The sequence below is a fragment of the Euprymna scolopes genome, chromosome 17 (genome assembly GCF_053919585.1).
Source record: "Euprymna scolopes isolate OS-2025 chromosome 17, ASM5391958v1, whole genome shotgun sequence".
In the NCBI taxonomy this organism is placed as follows: domain Eukaryota; kingdom Metazoa; phylum Mollusca; class Cephalopoda; order Sepiida; family Sepiolidae; genus Euprymna; species Euprymna scolopes.
Window position 1 is genome coordinate 10,096,508 of NC_136498.1, and position 25,423 is coordinate 10,121,930.

At 31.6% G+C, this 25,423-nt stretch overlaps 1 pseudogene; it reads right to left on the bottom strand.

Moving 5' to 3' along the window:
• Nucleotides 1–1,013: 1,013 nt before the first annotated feature.
• On the bottom strand, nucleotides 1,014–1,138 carry LOC145297161 (U2 spliceosomal RNA; annotated as a pseudogene).
• Nucleotides 1,139–25,423: the final 24,285 nt, after the last annotated feature.

Sequence of the window (25,423 nt, forward strand, 5' to 3'; positions counted from 1 at the left end):
ACCTTCTCCCCACGCAAGTTTACGAGAAAATTGCTATATTCGAAATGATAAAATATTATGATCGTTTTCTGAACTTCTTTATTCGAGCATCGGCCGGCTTTATTCAGCAAGAATTCTAAGATGCATTGAATTCGTTTGTAACAGTCGAAGAATTTGATGCATCTTTATAAATGCCAATGCACACACAATAATAACGACGGTAATTAAAAAAAAAACTGGGGAATTGCGATTTGCGATGAAAGAAAGGAACAGAAAGAATGGCGAAGTAAATTCAATGAACAATATTAAAACTGAAATAATATAGAAAAACGCACAAACAAAAAAGCAGACAAGAAAAGAACAGCATGGAAAGAAACAAATCAACAATTAACAATATAATGACATAAGAAACGTTAATGAATGTATACATACACTATATATATATATATATATATATATATATATATATATATATATATATATATATATATATACACTATCTATCTATCTATCTATCTATCAATCTATATATATATATATATATATATATATATATATATATATGACGCCACAATGAATAGGAGATAGCACCGTTGGAAAACCTATCTAATCTTTATCTCACCCAGACACAGATATTGATGTAAATTTACATAAAGATCAGAACAATCCTTACGCAGATTAACTTACGATTCGACGACGTTACTCGTCAAGTGTGTGGTTCAATAATAGTTAATATAATAAAAAAACAAGGCCGATAGCCATTAGTCGCGTGCTCTTGTGTAATGAATGAATGAATGCGTGAATGTAAGATTGACATGAAATTCTAAAAGATAAACTAAAATGACCGAAAAATGGGCTGAAATGACTTAAATAAATAAAAAGTAAATGACTTAGAATGACTTTAAATTAACTTAAGGATGAATTGAATGACCTTAAAAATGGCTTGCATGCTTAAAAAATAACTGGAATCTTTCAAAAACAACTTGAATGATCTGGAGAATGACTTGAATGGCTTTGAGACTGACTGGTTGTAAAGTGGGTGATCATTTTACATAAAATTAATACAGAAAAGTGATCCCTACTTTATATCACAATAAGTACAGCATATAGTAAGAACAGATACTACAATTTGATCTTGGCCAAAAGGCCAAGAAAAGCTGTATTTATTTGCTCACCCACCGAGCAAATTAGTCACCAGGCCGATTTTTAATGTGAGGAGTGAAGGGGAAATAGGGACCAACTCCCCGGGGAGTAGGGGAGCTGGATAGTGACAATTGGTATGAAGGGTTGCCCCTACATTGATCAAGGTCTTATATGTGAAGGTGCCCCCACGTATAGTCTTTGCTTGCAGTATCTGCCGGAACAGATACACTTTGATCTTCATATATAATTTATTTCGTGAAAATGAAAATTACAATCAAAATGATTCAATGTAAAATTAAAATAAATTAAAAGTAAACTTCCAATTTACAAAACAAATTTAGGCACTAATTAGACCTTATAAGATATGGGGTGGGGAGTGTTGCAGGGTCTTTGTTACTAAAGTGAAAATGGAGTCTTTGGCGACTTTACTCTTGACTGGCAACATTTACCACAATACCTCATTCACTCTGTGGACTCTAAACTAACTAATAAAAACCCCAGCATTTTTGCAAAAAGGATATATATACAATTTCTGTATGTGTGTGTGTGCAAAATTTTTTCTTTTTTTTTTTTTAATAATTATTAAAATGTGTGTGTGTGTGCATGTGAAAAAAGTTCAATTCATTGGAAAATAAAAAGTTCTTGAATTTGGAAGAGAAACAGTTCGTGTTGGGGAGTGGGAAATCTAGAAAAATACGCAAAAAATAAAATTAGTGTATTGTTAGTAAGGTCCCTCCCTGCGTTAATCTAGAAAGTTAGATCACCTACTGTTTTCCGGGGCACTGAAAACAAGCGGGAAGATCCCTAGTGAGAATTGCAAAGAATTCTTATTGGGTGTAGGGAGGAAAAAGAAATAATTGTCAAAAACAAAAAAAGGGGAAGATGGGGGAGGGGGGTCAGGCGGCGACCTTCGAGTAGGGGTTGACCAGGAGGTGATAAAACAAGAAGATAGTGCGGGGGGGATTAGTGGTAGGGTAGCCTCGGAAGGTTCTCTAGTGCCAAAAAAAAAAACAAAAAACAAAACAAAAAAAAAACAATCGGTGGACAGGATCTCATTTGTACCACCAGTCAAGAGTCTCTTTACTTTTTATTTGTCTAACCTAACGGGATGAGCTTGTAGGACCCAGTACTGCATGTGCCATGCTTATGGTGGTAACACGAATTCAAACTTGGCGCCTTGTCAGATGCACAAGCTAGCGTCATGTACTCACCTCTTGTCAAAGCCCACTCGAGGCAACCTCTTCCAATCGCATCTGATCTTTACTTTAAGCAGATGTTTAAAGTAGACGATTAGATCCCGATCCGGAACAGATATCTCTTTGCAGGCTCGCTTGAGGCATGTGATCCATATGACCATCCTCGCTACTGCTAGTATCGCTAGAAAAACCATTCTTTTCTCCCTAGGCAGCGGCGGATCAATGTTCTCCACAAAATATGACTCGTCGAGTTCAAGCCAGCGCTTGGCATCGATGCGAGCCGTTACCTCGTTGACGTACCCTAGGAGGGTCTTGAGCCTGCTGTAGCTCATGTCCTCGTCGCATCGCAGGCAGTAGACCCGGATTTCTTTAGTGTACAGGTTGAGTTCCTCAAGGAGGGGCAGTGCGTTCCAGAAAAGTCGCCAGGTAAGGGAAAATTCCGAGTTTGTAAGAAAGTCCCGTCCCGGCGCCCAAGTCCACTGGGAGTAGACCTCCACTAACGACATCCCCGTCCGTTTCACTAGCGGTTCCTTTGGGCTATGCCCCACTAGCTCCCGATAAAGCCTGTTCCTAGGCTGTTCGAGGACACTGGTACCCGGCAACGTTCTAAGTGCAGACTGGCATTCGGCGTAGAATGTTTGTTCCCCCCTCGGTTGAAGCTCGACGAAGACCGAGGGGGGAACAAACATTCTACGCCGAATGCCGGTCCGCACTTAGAGTGTTGCCGGGGACCAGTGAGTGTATGATTGGAAAACGAGCTTCCAACTGCAGTGACCCATGGAATGTCTACGTACAACGAACGGCTCAGGAAGGCTAACCTCTCTGCGTGCTTGTGACACAGGAGATTGGGCAGTCCCAAGCCTCCCTTGCTCGAATTTCGAACATTACAACATAATGCTCACCCTCATTCCACAAGAGTGTGTCGAGGTGCTCCTGTAAGCTGGTTCATCGTTTTGCAGGAAGGGGAAGTACAGACAGACGGTAAAGGATGAGCAGAAAGACGTATGTAGCACACGCCTCTGCCCGACCCTTCAAGGACAATTTCCTTCGAACCCAAGTTTTGACGCAGGATTCAACCTTAGTCTCTACTTCCGACCAGTTTTCTTCAGCTGGAAACCAGTCCGAACCACACACCGATGATCCAAACTGAGCCATCGGTCCAACTGAAGATGCTCGGAAGCGAATTTACTCCGGTCCAGGCACCCAACTGCAACCCACTGACTTACTGCGATTGAAGACGGCCCCCATAACTTCTTCGTATCGAGCGAGCGCCTCGGTGACTGCTTGAATGTCTGTGGGGCAAGACACGAACATGGGTAGTTGGGTGAAGCGCTTTGATAGATGCTTTCGAAACCCCTCGCAAATCTCCCGCATTGACACGAGGGCATGCCCTTCCAGGTCATTTACTTTTCGAATGTACCTGTTCGAGCCACATCTTAGAGCAGCAGCATCTACATTAACAGCCTCGTTCGAGACTTTCATTAGCCTATCCCTAACTATCTGGCCCTTGTACCTCTCGCTAGCCAAGTGGTTGAGGTCTTGTTTAGCTAATGCTATCTCTAGGGCCCCCACCTCCACCACCCGGGTCATCCTATTCTCTATCTGCTTCTTGGCCTTAGCCTTATCTAGTGCGAGGCGTTGGCTGTACTAGACCGAGAAGCGTCTAATCTTAGCCTTGAGACTAACCCACCACTTACTCCCGGTAACCGCCCCCACTAATGCCCCTTGGATTATCTCTGTAACCTTCAACCGGTAGTCCTCCAGCTCCAACAAGGTGCTGTTAAACTTCCAGTATCCAGCTAATTTAGGCCTAGAGCTCAAGTTCAGACGGGCCATAACTAGTTTATGGTCCGAGTGTCCTAAAAGGTGGAATATGGGGCAAGATAGGAAATCTACATCGCCTCTTCTAACTAACATCCAATCAAGTAAGTACTTGGATGGGAAGGCGTATTAGGATGCCACGTCCACATCTCCCACCCCGGGTGATCCAGGCGAAATCTGTCGACCAGGTTGCACGAAGCCATCAGGTCAGACAGACTGCTGTCACACCACACCGACCTGCTAGTCCCCCCAACCTTATTTATCTTGTTTTGGGATCAAGGATGGCATTCCAATCACCCATTAGGACTGCCCTCTCTGGATCATCTATAAAGCCCTCCACCTGTCGAAAGAAGGAAGCCCTCTGCACAGTGGAATTAGGCACATAAATTGCGACTATCCGAAACGCCCTGCTATTGACAGCAACATCGACGACAATCGCCCGCCCGTCCTCATCTGCATGAACAACATTCACTGACGCTGATAGGGTGCGATTTACTAGCAAGGAGATCCCACGACTATAGGTATTGCCATATGCTTAGTAAACATCGTAGTCGCTCACCAGCACCTTACAATCCCCGTCACAAATAAAGTGGGTTTCCTGTATAGTGGCAATATCTACCTAGAGGGACACCAGATCTCTCAGCACGCGCGCGGCCTTGCTTCAACATCTGAGGCCCCTCACATTATAAGTAGCCAAGTTTAAAGCAAGTCACCTACCTTATTCAGTGTTAAACAGGCTTGAAATCCTCGGTGGTGAAGACGTGAGGCCTGTCCAAGGGTTCCAGTGAGTAAGTCCGCCGAGGGTAATCCATCCTTGGCCACGCTTCCCACGTCCAGAGGGAAAGTGAGTTTGAGTGCCCTGTAAAGGGAAGGGTGAGCATAAACAGGGATTCTTCCCTTGCATTTGTATATGATATTGTTCAGTGAGGTATGCTCCCTATCAACCAGCTGCTGGCCTGGGATAGCATCCTTTGCTGCATCTATCATGGCCCAGAGGGCTTCAGTCCTAGCATCCTTGTTGACCCTAATGAAAGTGGTCAACAAGAGAACGTTCTTGAATTTGGTTGAGTCGTTGACATTGTCGCCACCGACATACACAAAGTTCCTCAATTTGTTGTACCAGACCTTCTGCTGGCCTTTGAGGTCAGGTATTGGTTGCAGAGGGTCCAGTTCGCAAATCCTTTCCCCTAGTAGGAAAGGGAGTTTTTTCGTCCGCTACGTGCGGACTGGTGGCGTAGGTTTTTCCTTGGAGGGGAGGGGAGGAGAAGGAGGAGGAGTGGGAGTAGGAGTGACGGGAGTTGGGGGTATAGGTTTTTGGGGGTTGGTGTCTACCCTATCCGGGGATGGGTTACGTGAAACTGTTCTGGGGGAGCTTGGGCGGGAGGAGGTTGGTTCTACTGGCTGATTGGGGGTGGGTGGGGGTGGGGGGAGTTCGGCTTCTGTTTCCTTTAGTCTTCCTGCTCTTCCTTCTCTTGCTTATCTTTTTGGTGACTGTTGCTGTGGCTGTTTCCTCTGCGTCTGTGGTCACCTCTACTCCGTCCAACACAATCTCTTCCTCGGAGACTTGGAGCTTCTTTTTGTTTTAGGAAGAGGATGCCTGCATGTCCATCAGTGTGATGTCAGGTTGGGTTTTGGTCACTATTGGCTTGGGCAGGTTTTTGTTGGCTCTGCCTTTCTTAGTGACCATCACCCAACCTGCTTTTGCTATTGGGCCGGTGTTTACTGCGGTTGAGGTTGTGCCTTGTGTTGAGGCTTGGGCTTCTGCTGGAGGTTTGGCCGGTGCTTTGGTGGAGGCTTTTCTCGGGGCTCTGGCTGAGTGTTTTTGGGACAGTCCTTTGCCATGTGTCCCATTTGCTGACAGTGCCAGGAGTGCAGCCTTCTCCCCTGCACGATCAGTGTCATGGTCCAGTCCTCAAACTTGAGCATGGTCGGAAGGGTGTCGAATTCGACCTTGTCCAGGACCATTTGGACTTTGTAGTCCCCGTTCATCACCTTGCATTGACCGCGGGATGAGACGACAGCTTACATGTCGCCGTACTGGCTCATTATGGCCCCGAGCTCCCTTCCGGTCATGTAGCACGGGAGATTTAAGACTGAGACCGAAGCGATTCTTCTATTTAATTTGGAGCCAAATATTTCTAATTATATGGTCAGTCTCGGCCAGTCTTTTTGCCTCTTCTTGACTGGGGAGCAGGATGTCCCACATGACGAAACTTCTCCTGCATATGTAGCTGACCAGTATGTTCAGTCTGATGAGAGTTCTACCATGGTGTCTGTGTTGACACCTGTTAAGCTCCTGGTCTTAAGGTCGGAGGTGACCAGGGAGAGAACTCTCTTCTCCAGCTCTTCAATTTGTCTCGGAAGGGGTTTGATGTTTATCTCATCTGTAACGGTCTTGTAAGTTGAGTTAAAGAGCTCCCTGTACTCCTGTCATTTGCTCCTGGTTCTGTGGGCCCCATGTCGCTGTTCCATCCTGTTTGGCGAGCAAATTAGGCAGAAGGCCGATTTTTAATGTGAGGAGTGAAGGGGTAATGGGGACCAACTCCCCGGGGAGTAGGGGAGCTGGATAGTGACAATTGGTATGAAGGGATGCCCCTACATTGATCAGGGTCTCATATGTGTGTTTGTATTTATTTGCTCCCCCACCGAGCAAATTAGGCACAAGGCCGATTTTTAATGTAAGGAGTGAAGGGGAAATCGGGACCAGCTCCCCGGGGGCGGGGTAGGGGAGCTGGATAGTGACAATTTGTATGAAGGGTTGCCCCTACATTGACCAAGGTCTTTTATGTCGGGTCGCCCCCACACATGGTCTTTGCCTACAGTATCTGTTCCAGCAGATACTACACTTTCATCTTGACCAAAAGGCCAAGAAAAGCTTAAGCTAAGAAGAGCTATTATTAAGAACAGACCTTTAATCTTAACCAAAAATGCCAAGTACAAAAGAGTTACGGACAGACCGACCGACTGACCGTTGACCAACAGACTGACCGTTGAATGATAAAAGTGTCGCTCTAAAAGATACAGCATTACAACTTTATTGTAAAACTTTTATTGAAAAAATCAATCCAGGTATCTTTATTATGTAGTAGAGTTGACACTTATTCAATTTAATCGCGATCAGTCTATATTACTGCCACGACACGTGTCTGAAGCCAAGCCTACATCTGAAGCTAAGCCTACCTCTCTTTATATTTGTAAGCTGGCACCAAGCTTGCTACTACACCCAGGGTCTTGCAGCGGTCAGCTTATTGCGCCAGGGTATCACCCCACTCTTCAGCACATTCAGGCACACTTTGGTGTTGACTTCTTACCTGCCTTCGAAAATGTGAGGTGACAGGATGTGGCTCTCACTTGAAACTTTGTTTTCATCACTCTAGGCACCTCCTTGTTAGTTGTAGCCAGCCAGTGAAGGATTTTGAGGGTGCTGTCAATGGTCCTGTTGTCATAACTTGGATCAGAAAAGAGAAAGGAGTTGTACAGCAGCACACTCCCATTTTACATGTTGAACATTTTGTCACATTCAGACATAATCGAAGGCTCCTATCGCTCTTGAAATTCATACATTACCGGCCAATGAGTAAATCGTCAGCAACAAGAAAAGAAACCCGGTTTTTATCAAACGGAAATGGAATCATGTCTTTTCTAAGGTGACAGTTTTATTCTCCACTCTGTATAGTCAATGGCCTACTAATAAATGGTCTGCAACAAAAAAGGACAACCGGTTTTTATCAAACGGAAATGGAATCATGTCTTTTCTAAGGTGACAGTTTTATTGTTTCACTCTGTACAGTCAAAGGCCTACTAATAAATAGTCTGCAACAAAAAAAGAAAACCGGTTTTTATCAAACGGAAATGGAATCATATCATTTTTGCTATTGTGACATAGTGCATATGAGCGCGTAGAAAGTATTAGCAGCAGCAAACGATGCCCATTGTGTGAAGAGATTAGTAGCAGCAGCAGCAGCAGCAGAAAATCGTGCATTTGCAAATTAGGAAAAGTGCACGAGAAGAGGGGGAAAAAGAGAAAAAAATGCAATATGTGCTCAAGGAGAAACAGAGCACCGCTTGTTTGGCTAAAATGGCAGGTGGCGAAGAGAGACTTTTTTTAATTGGTGCCGAAAATAACGCAAATAAAACATTCCCGTCTTAAAAGAAAAAATGCTGACTCGGATATTTTATTTATTTGTTTTATTTGTTTGTTCATTTGTGACGTAACCCCCATGTAACAAAATGGTGACAATTTCATCGTTTCAGCTTGTATACACATACACATATTTCTGCTATTATATAAAAAAAAATTATGTATGTGTGTATGTGTGTATGTGTGTATGTGTGTATGTGTGAGTTCTTTCCCTATAGACTTCACGTGAAGCTACTTTATATACCTGACAGTATTCTTAGATAGGTTTTGTATGAAAATGACTTCGATAAGTATCAGTAATCGATAATCAAAATAATCTGATGTAAGAAAGAACAGGCGATTTTGACCAAAGTTAACACCTTACACAGCCTAACATCACGTGCCTTTGATTAGTTTTATGACCACACAAACCGAAAGACATGACATATAAAATTAACAGTAGACCCTTTGATATGACAGGGACACGTTCGAAATGAACTTTTCTGTTAAAAGCACAATTGTATTATGATACTTGCCATTTTCATTTTAAGCTTAAATTCAAGCCATTATTACCGCACAAGCAGTAAAGCTAGCCATATATAACCACCAGTAGGTTCATTGATATGACAGAGGTGCGTTTGACATAAAGGTTTCTGTTTTAAGCACAACTGAAGCATGATATTAGACATTTGCATTTTAAACTTTAATGCAAATCATTATATATAAAAATAATTTTATAAAATCATCAGTAGGGTCTCTACAGTGCAATGTAAACTACAATGTATGGTGGACTATCACTGCAGAGAGACATGTAAAGCTTCCTCTCGATGCACCATGATGGGTCCCCAACTAGAGCAGGTGAGCAATCGATTTAATTGAAAATGGGCGATTTCATCGATTTCAATGAAAATAAAAATATGGGAGTGTGAAACATTCGTTATTCATCATTCAATTCCGACTAACGTCATGTCTCTCATGCAAGTATACATACATATATATATATATATATAAATATATATATATATATATATATATATATATATATATATATATATATATATATATATATATACGAGGTGCCTTCAATACGTTTCCAGACGTTTTTGTACAGACATTTAAAATTTTCTTACACTCTCTTGAAAATTCAGTATGTCCTGGCTATACGTCTTATAAAATGACTGGCCGATTTTTATGATTTCATATTCAAATGAACAGCTACAGCAGTAATTAGAATATAGCCTACTAAAATATGATTGTCACAGCTGGTGAATTTCAAAAAAGAAATCTGGACATAAGAACAATATGCAACTAAATTCTATTTTAAACTTGGAATAAATACCAGAAACGTATGGAATGCTTCAGGCTGCTTTTTGATCATCTGGCATAAGTGGTATAAAAGATTCAAGGAACGTAGGGACACTGTGAGGGATGATGAGGTAGGGGAGGACTAATGATTCAGAACACCAGAGTTGATTGACCAAATAAAAATTTCATAGATAAGGACCGTCGTGTGTCTATAGACCCATTAAAAGCACAGTTTGATGTCAGTGTGGGAACTGTACATACAATTAATCACGAGGAACTAAAGATATGGAAGATTTGCGTGAAGCTTGTCCCAAGGGTGTTTAGAGATGATCAGAAAGAAAGACGTTATCATGACAGCAGGGAGATGGTCGAGCTGATCACTTCAGATCCCGCTGTTCTTGACGCTCTCATGACCTGTGATAAAAGCTGGATTTACTGCTATGACATAGAGGCCAAGAGTTTCTAGTGGAAGAATGTTGGCTCTACCATATCCAAGACCAGACAGAACAAATCCACCCAGAAAGCTATGATGATCTCTTTTTGTGACAGCACAGACATGATCTACATGTACTGGTTTCCCATTGGATAAGCAGTCAACAAGGAATACTATGTTGAGGTTTTAAGGGAGTTCATGAAGAGATTTTGTCGGAAGAGGCCAGCATTCTTTAAATCGAGTCAGTGGCATTTTCACCAGGACAATGCACCTGTCCACAACTCCATCTTTGTCACAGAATATTTGACCAAAATGCACATCAATACAGTTCCTTACTTTCTCTATAGTCCAGACCTTGCTCCCTGTAACATTTGGTTATTCTCTAAGCTCAAGGAAAACTTTAGAGGCTATCGTTATGAAACAATTGAGAAGATGAAAGAGGCTGACACAAAAAAGTTGTTGGAACAATACAAAAAGTGCATTGCAACCGGAGGAGATTACTTGGGAGGATATGAGAGTTTCATGCGTGGACTATCAATAAAAGTACACATACGAAAAATGTCTAGAAACTTATTGAAAGATCCTCGTATATATATTGTACGATCGTTTCGGAAACGATGTTTTTATTGAGATAGACAATATATATAATATTTTAAGGGGATTAGAACAATAGTCCGAAGAGCAGAGTATATTTTGATGCATCAGTAAAATAATACAATTAAAATAAAATAAAAAAGTGCTCGTTACAATGCAGACATATAACAAGCTCGTTAGGTATATATAATCTAGAGATATTTTAATATTGAGTAAGATAATTGAGAATTTATAATTAAAATTAAAAATTAAAAATTGGTTTCACAAGAAAGAACAAACAAAATCAATAAATTAAACAATCGTTTCGGAAACGATGTTTTTATTGAGATAGACAATAAATCTTGGACGATAATTTTATCATAAAGTTTTTTGAAACGAAGTCTCCTCATCAGCAAAAATATTGGGTGTTTTTTTTTAAAAACACCAAAAATAAAACTAGCATTTTTAGGTAAGATAAATGAATCTTTAATGGTCCGCCTTCTAAAAGTCTAAATATCACGGTCAACGCATTCATTTGGATGAATGACTAATTATAAATGATCAATCATCTTCCTCAATATATATATATATATATATATATTTATATATATATATATATATATATACATATATAAATTAAAACATATACATATGAAAGTTATGATATATATATAAATATATATATATGTATGAGTTAAATATATATATATACACATGACAGTTAATATATATATATATATGAAAGTTAAAACATACATATACATGAAACTTAATATACATATAAATATATATATATATATATATATATATATATATACATGAAAGTTAAAAATACACCAAAGTTAAAACATATATGAAAGTTAAAACATACATTAAAGTTAAAAAATACATTAAAGTTAAAACATATATGGAAGTTAAAAAATACATGAAAGTTAAAACATATATGAAAGTTAAAACATATATGAAAGTTAAAAAATACATTAAAGTAAAAAAATACATTAAAGTTAAAAAATACATGAAAGTTAAAACATATATGAAAGTTAAAAATACATGAAAGTTAAAACATATATTAAAGTTAAAAATACATTAAAGTTAAAAATACATGAAAGTTAAACATATATGGAAGTTAAAAAATACATGAAAGTTAAAAAATTTATGAAAGTTAAAAAATACATTAAAGTTAAAACATATATTAAAGTTAAAAAATACATCCAAGTTATAACATATGTGAAAGTTAAAAAATATATGAAAGTTAACAAATACATGAAAGTAAAAACATATATGAAAGTTAATCATATATGAAAGTTAAAAAATACATTAAAGTTAAAAAATACATGAAAGTTAACAAATACATGATAGTTAAAACATATATTAAAGTTAAAACATACATGAAAGTTAAAATATATATGAAAGTTAAAAAATACATTAAAGTTAAAAAATACATGAAAGTTAACAAATACATGATAGTTAAAACATATATTAAAGTTAAAACATACATGAAAGTTAAAAAATATGAAAGTTAAAAAATACATTAAAGTTAAAAAATACATGAAAGTTAAAATATATATGAAAGTTAAAAAATACATTAAAGTTAAAAAATACATTAAAGTTAAAAAATACATGAAAGTTAACAAATACATGATAGTTAAAACATATATTAAAGTAAAAACATACATGAAAGTTAATCATATATGAAAGTTAAAAAATACATTAAAGTTAAATCATATATGAAAGTTAAAAAATACATTAAAGTTAAAAAATACATGAAAGTTAACAAATACATGATAGTTAAAACATATATTAAAGTTAAAACATACATGAAAGTTAAAAAATATGAAAGTTAAAAAATACATTAAAGTTAAAAAATACATGAAAGTTAAAATATATATGAAAGTTAAAAAATACATTAAAGTTAAAAAATACATTACAGTTAAAACATATATGAAAGTAAAAACATATATGAAAGTGAAAAAATACATCAAAGTTAAAACATATATGAAAGTTAAAACATATATGAAAGTTAAAAAATACATTAAAGTTAAAAATACATGAAAGTTTAAACATATATGAAAGTTAAACAATACATTAAAGTTAAAACATATATTAAAGTTAAAAAATACATGAAAGTTAAACATATATGAAAGTTAAAAAATACCTTAAAGTTAAAACATATATTAAAGTTAAAAAATACCTTAAAGTTAAAACATATATGAAAGTTAAAAAATACCTTAAAGTTAAAACATATATTAAAGTTAAAAAATACCTTAAAGTTAAAACATATATTAAAGTTAAAAAATACATGAAAGTTAAAACATATATGAAAGTTAAAAAATACATTAAAGTTAAAAAATACATTAAAGTTAAAACATATATGAAAGTTAAAAAATACATTAAAGTTAAAAAATACATAAAAGTTAAAAATACATGAAAGTTAAAACATATATGAAAGTTAAAAAATACATGAAAGTTAAAAAATTTATGAAAGTTAAAAAATACATGAAAGTAAAAACATATATTAAAGTTAAAAAATACATGAAAGTAAAAAAATACATTACAGTGAAAACATATATGAAAGTTAAAACATATATGAAAGTTAAACATATATGAAAGTTAAAAAAAACATTAAAGTTAAAAAATACATTAAAGTTTAAAAATACATGAAAGTTAAAACATATATTAAAGTTAAAACATACATGAAAGGCAAAACATATATGAAAGTTAAACAATACATTAAAGTTAAAAAATACATTACAGTGAAAACATATATGAAAGTTAAAACATATACGAAAGTTAAAAAATACATTAAAGTAAAAAAATACATTAAAGTTAAAACATATATGAAAGTTAAAACATATATTAAAGTTAAAAAATACATTAACGTTAAAAATACATGAAAGTTAAAACATATATGAAAGTTAAAAAATACATGAAAGTTAAAACATATATGAAAGTTAAAAAATACATTAAAGTTACAACATATATTAAAGTTAAAAAATACATTTAAGTTAAAAAATACATTAAAGTTAAAACATATATGAAAGTTAAAAAATACATTAAAGTTAAAAAATACATTAAAGTTAAAACATATATAAAAGTTAAAAAATACATGAAAGTAAAAACATATATGAAAGTTAAAAAATACATGAAAGTTAAAACATATATGAAAGTTAAAAAATACATTAAAGTTAAAACATATATGAAAGTTAAAAAATACATTAAAGTTAAAAAATACATTAAAGTTAAAACATATATGAAAGTTAAAACATATATGAAAGTTAAAAAATACATTAAAGTAAAAAAATACATTAAAGTTAAAACATATATGAAAGTTAAAAAATACATGAAAGTAAAAACATATATGAAAGTTAAAAAATTCATAAAAGTTAAAACATATATGAAAGTTAAAACATACATTAAAGTTAAAAATACATGAAAGTTAAAACATATATGAAAGTAAAAAAATACATGAAAGTTAAAACATATATGAAAGTAAAAAATACATTAAAGTTAAAACATATATTAAAGTTAAAAAATACATTAAAGTTAAAACATATATGAAAGTTAAAACATATATTAAAGTTAAAAAATACATTAAAGTTAAAAAATACATTAAAGTTAAAAATACATTAAAGTTAAAAAATACATTAGAGTTAAAACATATATGAAAGTTAAAACATATATGAAAGTTAAAAAATACATTAAAGTTAAAAAATACATTAAAGTTTAAAAATACATGAAAGTTAAAACATATATGAAAGTTTAAAAATACATGAAAGTAAAAACATATATTAAAGTTAAAAATACATTAAAGTAAAAACATATATTAAAGTTAAAAAATACATTAAAGTTAAAACATATATAAAAGTTAAAACATATATGAAAGTTAAAAAATACATGAAAGTTAAAAAATATATTAGAGTTAAAACATATATGAAAGTTAAAACATATATGAAAGTTAAAAAATACATTACAGTTAAAAAATACATTAAAGTTAAAAAATACATTAAAGTTAAAACATATATGAAAGTTAAAAAATACATGAAAGTAAAAACATATATGAAAGTAAAAAAATACATTAAAGTTAAAACATATATTAAAGTTAAAAAATACATTAAAGTTAAAACATATATTAAAGTTAGAAAATACATTAAAGTTAAAACATATATTAAAGTTAAAAAATACATTAAAGTTAAAACATATATGAAAGTTAAAAAATATATGAAAGTTAAAAAATACATTAAAGTTAAAAAATACATGAAAGTTGAAAAATACATGAAAGTTAAAACATATATGAAAGTAAAAAAATACATTAAAGTTAAAACATATATGAAAGTAAAAAAATACATTAAAGTTAAAACATATATTAAAGTAAAAATATACATTAAAGTTAAAACATATATGAAAGTAAAAAAATACATTAAAGTTAAAACATATATTAAAGTTAAAAAATACATTAAAGTTAAAACATATATGAAAGTTAAAAAATATATGAAAGTTAAAAAATACATTAAAGTTAAAAAATACATGAAAGTTGAAAAATACATGAAAGTTAAAACATATATGAAAGTTAAAAAATACATTAAAGTTAAAACATATATGAAAGTTAAAAAATACATTAAAGTTAAAACATATATGAAAGTTAAAAAATATATGAAAGTTAAAAAATACATTAAAGTTAAAAAATACATTAAAGTTGAAAAATACATGAAAGTTAAAACATATATGAAAGTTAAAAAAGACATGAAAGTTAAAACATATATTAAAGTTAAAAAATACATTAAAGTTAAAACATATATGAAAGTTAAAACATATATGAAAGTTAAAAAATACATTAAAGTTAAAAAATACATTAAAGTTAAAAAATACATGAAAGTTAAAACATATATTTAAGTTAAAACATATATGAAAGTTAAAAAATACATTAAAGTTAAAAAATACATTAAAGTATAAAAATACATGAAAGTTAAAACATATATGAAAGTTAAAAAATACATGAAAGTTAAAACATATATGAAAGTTAAAAAATACATGAAAGTTAAAACATATATGAAAGTTAAAACATACATTAAAGTTAAAACATATATGAAAGTTAAAAAATACATTAAAGTTAAAACATATTAAAGTTAAAACATACATTAAAGTTAAAACATATATAAAAGTAAAAACATACATGAAAGTTAAAACATATATGAAAGTAAAAAAATACATTAAAGTTAAAACATATATTAAAGTTAAAAAATACATTAAAGTTAAAACATATATGAAAGTTAAAACATATATGAAAGTTAAAAAATACATTAAAGTTAAAAAATACATTAAAGTTAAAAATACATTAGAGTTAAAACATATATGAAAGTTAAAACATATATGAAAGTTAAAAAATAAATTAAAGTTAAAAAATACATTAAAGTTTAAAAATACATGAAAGTTAAAACATATATGTAAGTTAAAAAATACATGAAAGTTAAAACATATATTAAAGTTAGAAAATACATGAAAGTTAAACCCTATATGAAAGTTTAAAATACGTTAAAGTTAAAACATATATGAAAGTTAAAAAATACATTAAAGTTAAAACATATACGTAAGTTAAAAAATATATGAAAGTTAAAAAATACATTAAAGTTAAAAAATACATTAAAGTTTAAAAATACATGAAAGTTAAAACATATATTAAAGTTAAAAATACATGAAAGTTAAAACATATATGAAAGTTAAAAAATACATTAAAGTTAAAACATATATGAAAGTTAAAAAATACATGAAAGTTAAAACATATATTAAAGTTAAAAAATACATGAAAGTTAAAAAATACATTAAAGTTAAAACATATATGAAAGTTAAAACATATATGAAAGTTAAAAAATACATTAAAGTTAAAAAATACATTAAAGTTAAACAATATATGAAAGTTAAAAAATACATGAAAGTTAAAACATATTAAAGTTAAAACATACATGAAAGTTAAAACATATATGAAAGTTAAAAAATACATTAAAGTTAAATCATACATGAAAGTTAAAAAATACATTAAAGTTAAAACATATATGAAAGTTAAAAAATACATTAAAGTTAAAACATATATGAAAGTTAAAAAATATATGAAAGTTAAAAAATACATTAAAGTTAAAAAATACATTAAAGTTTAAAAATACATGAAAGTTAAAACATATATTAAAGTTAAAAAATACATTAAAGTTAAAACATATATGAAAGTTAAAAAATACATTAAAGTTAAAACATATATGAAAGTTAAAAAATACATGAAAGTAAAAACATATATGAAAGGTGAAAAATACATTAAAGTTAAAACATATATGAAAGTTAAAAAATACATTAAAGTTAAAACATATATGAAAGTTAAAAAATATATGAAAGTTAAACAATACATTAAAGTTAAAAAATACATTCAAGTTTAAAAATACATTAAAGTTAAAACATATATGAAAGTTAAAAAATACATTAAAGTTAAAACATATATGAAAGTTAAAAAATACATTAAAGTTAAAACATATATGAAAGTTAAAAAATACATGAAAGTTAAAACATATATTAAAGTTAAAAAATATATGATAGTTAAAAAATACATGAAAGTTAAAACATATATTAAAGTTAAAAAATACATTAGAGTTAAAACATATATGAAAGTTAAAACATATATGATAGTTAAAAAATACATGAAAGTTAAAAAATACATTAAAGTTAAAAAATACATTAAAGTTAAAACATATATGAAAGTTTAAAAATACATGAAAGTAAAAACATATATGAAAGTTAAACATATATGAAAGTTAAAAAATACATTAAAGTTAAAAAATACATTACATTTAAAAAATACATGAAAGTTAAAACATATATTAAAGTTAAAACATACATGAAAGTTACAACATATATTAAAGTTAAAAAATACATTAAAGTTAAAAAATACATTACAGTTAAAACATATATGAAAGTTAAAAAATACATTAAAGTTAAAAAATACATGAAAGTAAAAACATATATGAAAGTTAAAAAATACATGAAAGTAAAAACATATATTAAAGTTAAAAAATACATGAAAGTAAAAACATATATGAAAGTTAAAAAATACATTAAAGTTAAAACATATTAAAGTTAAAAAATACATTAAAGTTAAAACATATATGAAAGTTAAAAAATACATTAAAGTTAAAACATATAGTAAAGTTAAAAAATACATTAAAGTTAGAAAATACATTAAAGTTAAAAAATACATTAAAGTTAAAAAATACATTAAAGTTAAAACATATTAAAGTTAAAAAAGACATGAAAGTTAAAACATATATGAAAGTTAAAAAATACATTAAAGTTAAAACATATATTAAAGTTTAAAAATACATTAAAGTTAAAACATATATGAAAGTTAAAAAATACATTAAAGTTAAAACATATATGAAAGTTAAAAAATACATTAAAGTAAAAACATATTAAAGCAAAAAAATACATGAAAGTTAAAACATATATGAAAGTTAAAAAATACATTAAAGTTAAAACATATATTAAAGTTAAAAAATACATTAAAGTTAAAAAATACATTAAAGTTAAAAAATACATTAAAGTTAAAAATACATGAAAGTAAAAACATATATTAAAGTTAAAAAAATACATGAAAGTTAAAACATATATGAAAGTTAAAAAATACATTAAAGTTAAAACATATATTAAAGTTAAAAAATACATTAAAGTTGAAACATATATGAAAGTTAAAAAATACATGAAAGTAAAAACATATATGAAAGTTAAAAATACATAAAAGTTAAAAAATACATTAAAGTTAAAACATATATGAAAGTTAAAACATATATGGAAGTTAAAAAATACATTAATTTTAAAACATATATTAATGTTAAAACATATATGAAAGTTAAAAAATACATTAAAGTTAAAAAATACATTAAAGTTAAAAAATACATGAAAGTAAAAACATATATGAAAGTTAAAAATACATAAAAGTTAAAAAATACATTAAAGTTAAAACATATATGAAAGTTAAAACATACATGGAAGTTAAAAAATACATTAATGTTAAAACATATATTAAAGTTTAAACATATATGAAAGTTAAAATATATATGTAAGTTAAACATATATGAAAGTTAAAACATATATGGAAGTTAAAACATATATGAAAGTTAAAACATATATGAAAATTAAAACATATATGAAAGTTTAAATATATATGTAAGTTAAAACATATATGAAAGTTAGAACATATATGAAAGTTAAAATGTATATGTAAGTTAAAACATATATGAAAGTTAAAACATATATGAAAGTTAAAATATATATGTTAGTTAAAACATATATGAAAGTTAAAACACACACACATATATATATATATGAAAGTTAAAACATATATATATATATATATATATATATGAAAGTTAAAACATATATATATATATGAAAGTTAAAACATATATATATATATATATGAAAGTTAAAACCTATATATATATAAAAGTTAAAACATATATATATTAAAGTTAAAACATAAATATATGTATATGAACGTAAAAACATATATATATATATATATATATATATATAAATGAAAGTTAAAACATACATATATATGTATGAAAGTTTAAACATATATATATATGGTATATATATATGTATATATATATATATATATTATTCCTTAATTGTATATATATATGTTTTACCTTTCATATATATATATATATATATATATATATATATATATATATATATATATATTAATTTATTTTTATTTCGGACTACAAGTCTCATCTTCATTAGTTGTTGTTTTTCATCTTTTATTGGATTGTTTATCCACAACGTTTCGGCCAACTAATTCCTCTGGCCTTCGTCAGGTGGTAACCGCGACAGATAGGAACTTCGAATCTCCTAACTGCATTCTCAGCCACCATTAGTAGTCCGAAATAAAAATAAATTTATATACATAATGCTCATCTCAAAAATGAATTCCAATTAAGGAATAATATATATACACCAATCGGTACGGACCCGACTATGGAAGATCAGATAATAAATAAACGTGGGTTCATAAGATCAAAGAATCCAAGCTTGATCGCCCTTCGGGGCCCGTGGCGCAGTTGATAGAGACGTTGAATCTCTACAGTTCCAGATGAGCATTGTCTGAAGATAGCGGTTTCAATCCCACCCAAAGCGTGCCAGAGGTTAATTGGCCAAAAATGTGGTGTGACGACAACAACTACGGATGGCAATGCTGAAAGGTAAAACACACACACACACACACACACACACATATATATATATATATATATATATATATATCTGAAAGTTAAAACATATATATATATGTGAAACTTAAAACATATATATATATATATATATATATATATATATATATATATATATATATGAAAGTTAAACCATATATATGACGAAGGCCAGAGGAATTAGTTGGCCGAAACGTTGTGAATAAACAATCCAATAAAAGATAAAAAACAACAACTAATGAAGATGAGACTAGTAGTCCGAAATAAGAATAAATTAATATATATATATATATATATATATATATATATATATATATATATGAAAGTTAAAACATGTGTATATGAAAGTCAAAACATATTCATATATATTTCTATATATAAAAGTTTCTACAGAAAGATGAAAAGAAAAAATAAAGAAAATGTAAAAGAAGATGGTAAAAATTCCAATCCGTCTTCTGAAATAGAGAGAGAGGGAAGATCTCGACGAAAAAGTCAGCTTCGTTTCTATGATAATTCATCAAAATTTAATCAGTCGATTAAGAGAACAGTGCGTTGGCATGCAAATAAGATGTACCAATTGATAGAATTGCAAGACCAGACGAGAATAATCGACAACCGCTGCTGCTTTTTTCTTTTGCTATAGTTTTAATAATTATGGGGCGGAAGCGGACACAGATATACGAAATCTGAAATAAAACAGAATATGATAGAAATACAATATATCTAACAACAATAACCAAGTAAAACCTGGAAAAAAGAAACGAAAGGAAGATATGTTTTTCCTGGTACTTTCACTTAACGTAAATACCATCGACATACCAGACTATATCAGCAAAATTCCACCGTTTCACTGTAGAAGTCTCCAAATGTTGGAAAAATTTCTACACCAATGACTTATTCCATCGAACTTCTTATCTTTGGTATTCCTTTCCTGCTCCGTGGACTAAAATACAGAAATTTAAATGTAATGTTCACAAATATATTGCGTCAGAACTCTCTACTGAGAATACCCCAATAAATCTGGCTCTTCATCACAGTAGCCAATTACGTCTCACTGGCCACATTGTTTGGGATGAATTAAAAGTATATCCCTACTTGTACATAAAGTGAACTTTGTGTGTATGTGTGTTTGTGTGTATGTGTGTTTGTGTGTATGATTGCTTGTGTGTATGTGTGTTTGTGTGTATGATTGCTTGTGTGTTTGTGTATATGTGTGTTTGTGTGTATGTATGTTTGTGTGTATATATGCTTGTGTGTATGTGTGCTTGTGTGTATGTGTGTTTGTGTGTATGATTGCTTGTGTTTTTGTGTGTTTGTGTGTATGATTGCTTGTGTGTATGTGTGTTTGGTGTATGTATGTTTGTGTGTATATATGCTTGTATGATTGCTTGTGTGTATGTGTGTTTGTGTGTATGATTGCTTGTGTGTATGTGTGTTTGTGTGTATGATTGCTTGTGTGTATGTGTGTTTGTGTGTATGATTGCTTGTGTGTTTGTGTGTATGTATGTTTGTGTGTATATATGCTTGTTTGTATGTGTGTTTGTGTGTATGTCTGTTTCTGTGTATGTGAGTTCGTTTCCTATAAACTTTGCAACGGCTGGGCTGATATTTTTACATTTTACACAAATCTTCTTTATGTGTCTGGCAGTGTTCTTAGATAGACTTTGCATCAAAATGTCCCGATAAGTACCAAAATCAATTCTAGAAAAAATTCAATTTTTTTTTTTTTTATTATTCAATTTTCACCCCAAACAAGGCACAGTGCCACTTTGAAGCAGGGGCCTACTATTAGGGAATTAATTAGCGGGGTCATTATGAGGGGAGAAGAGTAGAAAGATGTTTGTTAACATTACACTTGAACTTCTGCATATCATTGCAGTTGGGAAAGCAGAATCCCGGAAGAAACTATTGGAGTAAAAGGCTTTCTTGCACCTAGGGATCTCTACTGTAAAGGGATGAGACTTAGTAGCTTGTCGGGTTTGTCGGGGGTAGTTACGTCGGGGAGGTACAAGTGTTTGCAGTTCGTCAGAGCATTCACCATTAAAGTATTTGTAGAACAGGCAGAGGGATGCAACATCTCATCGATGGGACAGAGGCTGAAGCTTAGATGACAGTTCAGGACCTATCAGGTTGGCGACTCTCTTTTGAACCCTGTCCAGGAGCGAGAGACAAGCAGCAGATGCACCAGCCCAGATGTGACAACAGTACTCCATACATGGGCGAATGGTTGCCTTATAGAGGTATAGGATACTGGCAGGCGTAAGTAGTTTTCTAGCACGGTAGAGGGAGCCAACCTTCCTTGCAGCAGCCTTGGCAATGCTCTCAATGTATCTATTCCAGTTCATATTCCCTGTAAACGTTAGGCCGAGGAGTTTAAAAGAAGTACTTTCAGGCAATGTGTTCTTGGCCATTGCTATTGGTGGTAGAGAAGGTTTCTTGTAGTTATTGAAGGAAACAAGCTTAGTCTTAGCAGCATTGAATGTGACCAACCATTTTTGTCCCCATTCCACTACGGATTGGAGGTCGTCCTCTAGTGTTTCTGCCATTTCCTTGGATATGTGTTCATTTGTTTTCCCCTCATATCTGTTATAGAGAGTGGTGTCATCGGCAAATATACCCATCTCCGAAACAATATTATCAGGGAGGTCGTTTATGAATATCAGGAATAATAGAGGTCCAAGGATAGACCCCTGAGGTACTCCCGCATTTATGTCATATTGTTTGGATGTATGTCCGTCGAGGACAACTTTGATTTTTCTATTACTTAAGAAGGATTTAATTACATTATGAATTCTTCCAGTGATTCCATATGATCTAATTTTCCTTAGAAGACCATCGTGCCATACCCTGTCAAAAGCCTTAGATATATCAAGGGCCACCGCTCTACCCTCCCCTGTTTTATCCAATGAACGGTATATACGTTCAGAAACTACAGTTAAGATATCTGCTGTTGAACGGGCTTGCCTGAATCCATATTGTTTGTCAGTCAGGAGTTTAGCAGCTGTTAGGTGCTGGACTAGGGCTTGATTAACTAAGGACTCAAATATTTTGGCGAAAAGCGGGAGGAGGCTAATGGGGCGATAATTTAGTGGGTCAGTTCTTTCACCAGAATTCTTGAAGACTGGTACCCCAGAGAATTAAAGAAAAACAGTTCGATTTTGACTAAAGTTAACAATCTAGTACAGCCTAAGACCACGAAAGCATTTGAGAAGTTTTATCACCGCATAAGCAAAAGAGCTCGGCGTATTAAATCAACAGTATGGTTCTTTCATAAAACATGGATGCATTCGAAATAAATATTTCAGTTTAGAACACAATGAAACCATAATAATTTACTTTTCATTTTAAACTTTAATTCAAGCCATTATAGAAAAATAATCTAACAAAATCAACTGTTGGTTCAGAACAGTGCAACGTAGGCTACAATGTATCGTGGACTAAGTCACTACGAGAGGCATGGAAACTTCCTCTCGATACGCCATGGTGGGACCTAAACTAGAACAGGCAATCAATTGATTTCGTTGACAAATAGATAATTTCACTGATTTTGATGGCAATAAAAGTATTCAAAATGTGGAATATTCGGCAATCCTAATTCAACCCTAGGCAACGCCGGGTCTCCCTGCTACTTTCTTAATTTAATTGATTAACTATTTCATTTTTCATTTTTCTGTTCTATTGAAAACACCTTTTAGTTCAGTTTAGTTTTGTTTTCCAAATTATGCTAATCGGCGTAAGAATATTAATTCTCTGATGAAAATAGTTTATCCAAATCCATGCATTAAAGACTTTCTTTAAATCCTTATTTGAATTCATGATGGAATAATAATTACTGTAATTTATTCAATTGTTATTTTCTTCATCATTTTTTCTTATTTTAAGTTGTATCGCGTTGACTTAGAATTATGTTTTATGCCAAATTGATGATGGAATGTGATTAGATTTGTGCTAATTTTGTATCGCATATTAATCCGTATTAATCCCTAACTGTGCATCAAACGGATACTATAATAGTTTACTGCACCTTATCATATCAAAAGTCCATACAAAATTTCAGTCAGATTGACTGAGTAATTTCCGAAAAAAGTGGAACAGACAGACAGACAAACAATCTAAGAGAAATATGATATAGGTTATTATTATTGGTATCATTTCTCTCATCACATTTTGTGTCCGGCTGTTGTTATTGCCGATTATATGCTGATAGGCGGATATGCTGATAGGCGGATCAGATTAAATGACCATAGGCTATTAGAATTTTCTGTCTTAGTCTTTCAGCACTTTCCGCAAGATTCTGGCGGTTCCCTACAAGGCAGTCTTTTGAAGTACTCCAACATTGCATGGATCCCAATTTTCTAAATCCACTTGTCAGATCCTTTTGTTACACTCCCAAGAGCTCCCTTCACAATAGGTATAACTTCTACTTTTTCACCTCCTACAATCTTTTTATCTCCCTTTTCAAGTGTTGCTACTTTTTGACCTTCTTCTTTCCTTTGCCCCTCACATTCACATCAACTGGCACTGCTATATCAATGACTATGGCCTTGTGTTCTTTTTTTTACAACAAGACTAACTCTGGTCTCCTTGCTTCAATCACATTATCACATTGGATATGCATATCCCACAATAATTTCACATTGAAACTCTCCACCACCTCTTCTAGAACATGCTCATACCATTTTTCACTGCATTCCAACCCTTTTCTTGTAATATTGTTATGCCACCTCTTGTACTCCTTTTAAGCTGACTTTTCACAACTAGTGACAAAGTCTTGTTCATTCTCACCTTTCTGTCCACACAATTGACACAGATGACTTTCAGCCGTTTTATCAATGTGATATTTTACATAATTGGTTCTGAGTGCTTCCGTGTACTCTGTATTAGAGGTTCTGTCCCAATTTTCATTGTAACAAAGATTGCCAGGTGTTTTGCTTGTTCACTGTCTCTAGTAGATTAGCTCTATTGGATTGAACATGCATTTTCTTATCAATCCATTTGTCTTTTGCTTTTCGTTCATTTTTTGCTTTAAATTCCTTGCTTTGTACTAGTTCTCACCCTTGACTTTTTTATTAGCTTTTCCTTACAGTCAGAGATGTAAACTTTCAAACTATTTTCTTCTTTCACGCATCGTTGTACAACTATTAGTCTTCGTGCTCATTCTTTAATTTTCACATATAACATATATCGACATCACTAAAGGATGATGAGTTCCAATCATGTTCGTCGTTTTCCTTGTCTTCCTGTCCATATCTTTCAGCTTGTAATACTCTTCCCTGTGTCGAAATACTAAGTCCCATGTGTTTAATTGCGGATATTTTGTTTTTCCCATACAATGTCGACTTAACACCCATTCGTAGGGTTCTCTTGTATTCTTTTCATATTTTCCCTTCTTTTATCTAATATCTTAGTAGTTGTATCCTTCTTCTCCAACCCATTTTATCATTTCCCCATTCAAAAGTTTTACTCTTTTACTTTCAACTTTTGTTCCTTTTTTCTTCGTTCTTTGCGTACAACTTTAAGTCATCCATAATAATATTTTTGCTGCTATTTAACCCCAAACAGGGTACCCCTGACAAATTTGACAAATTTACAGGAGATATTATGT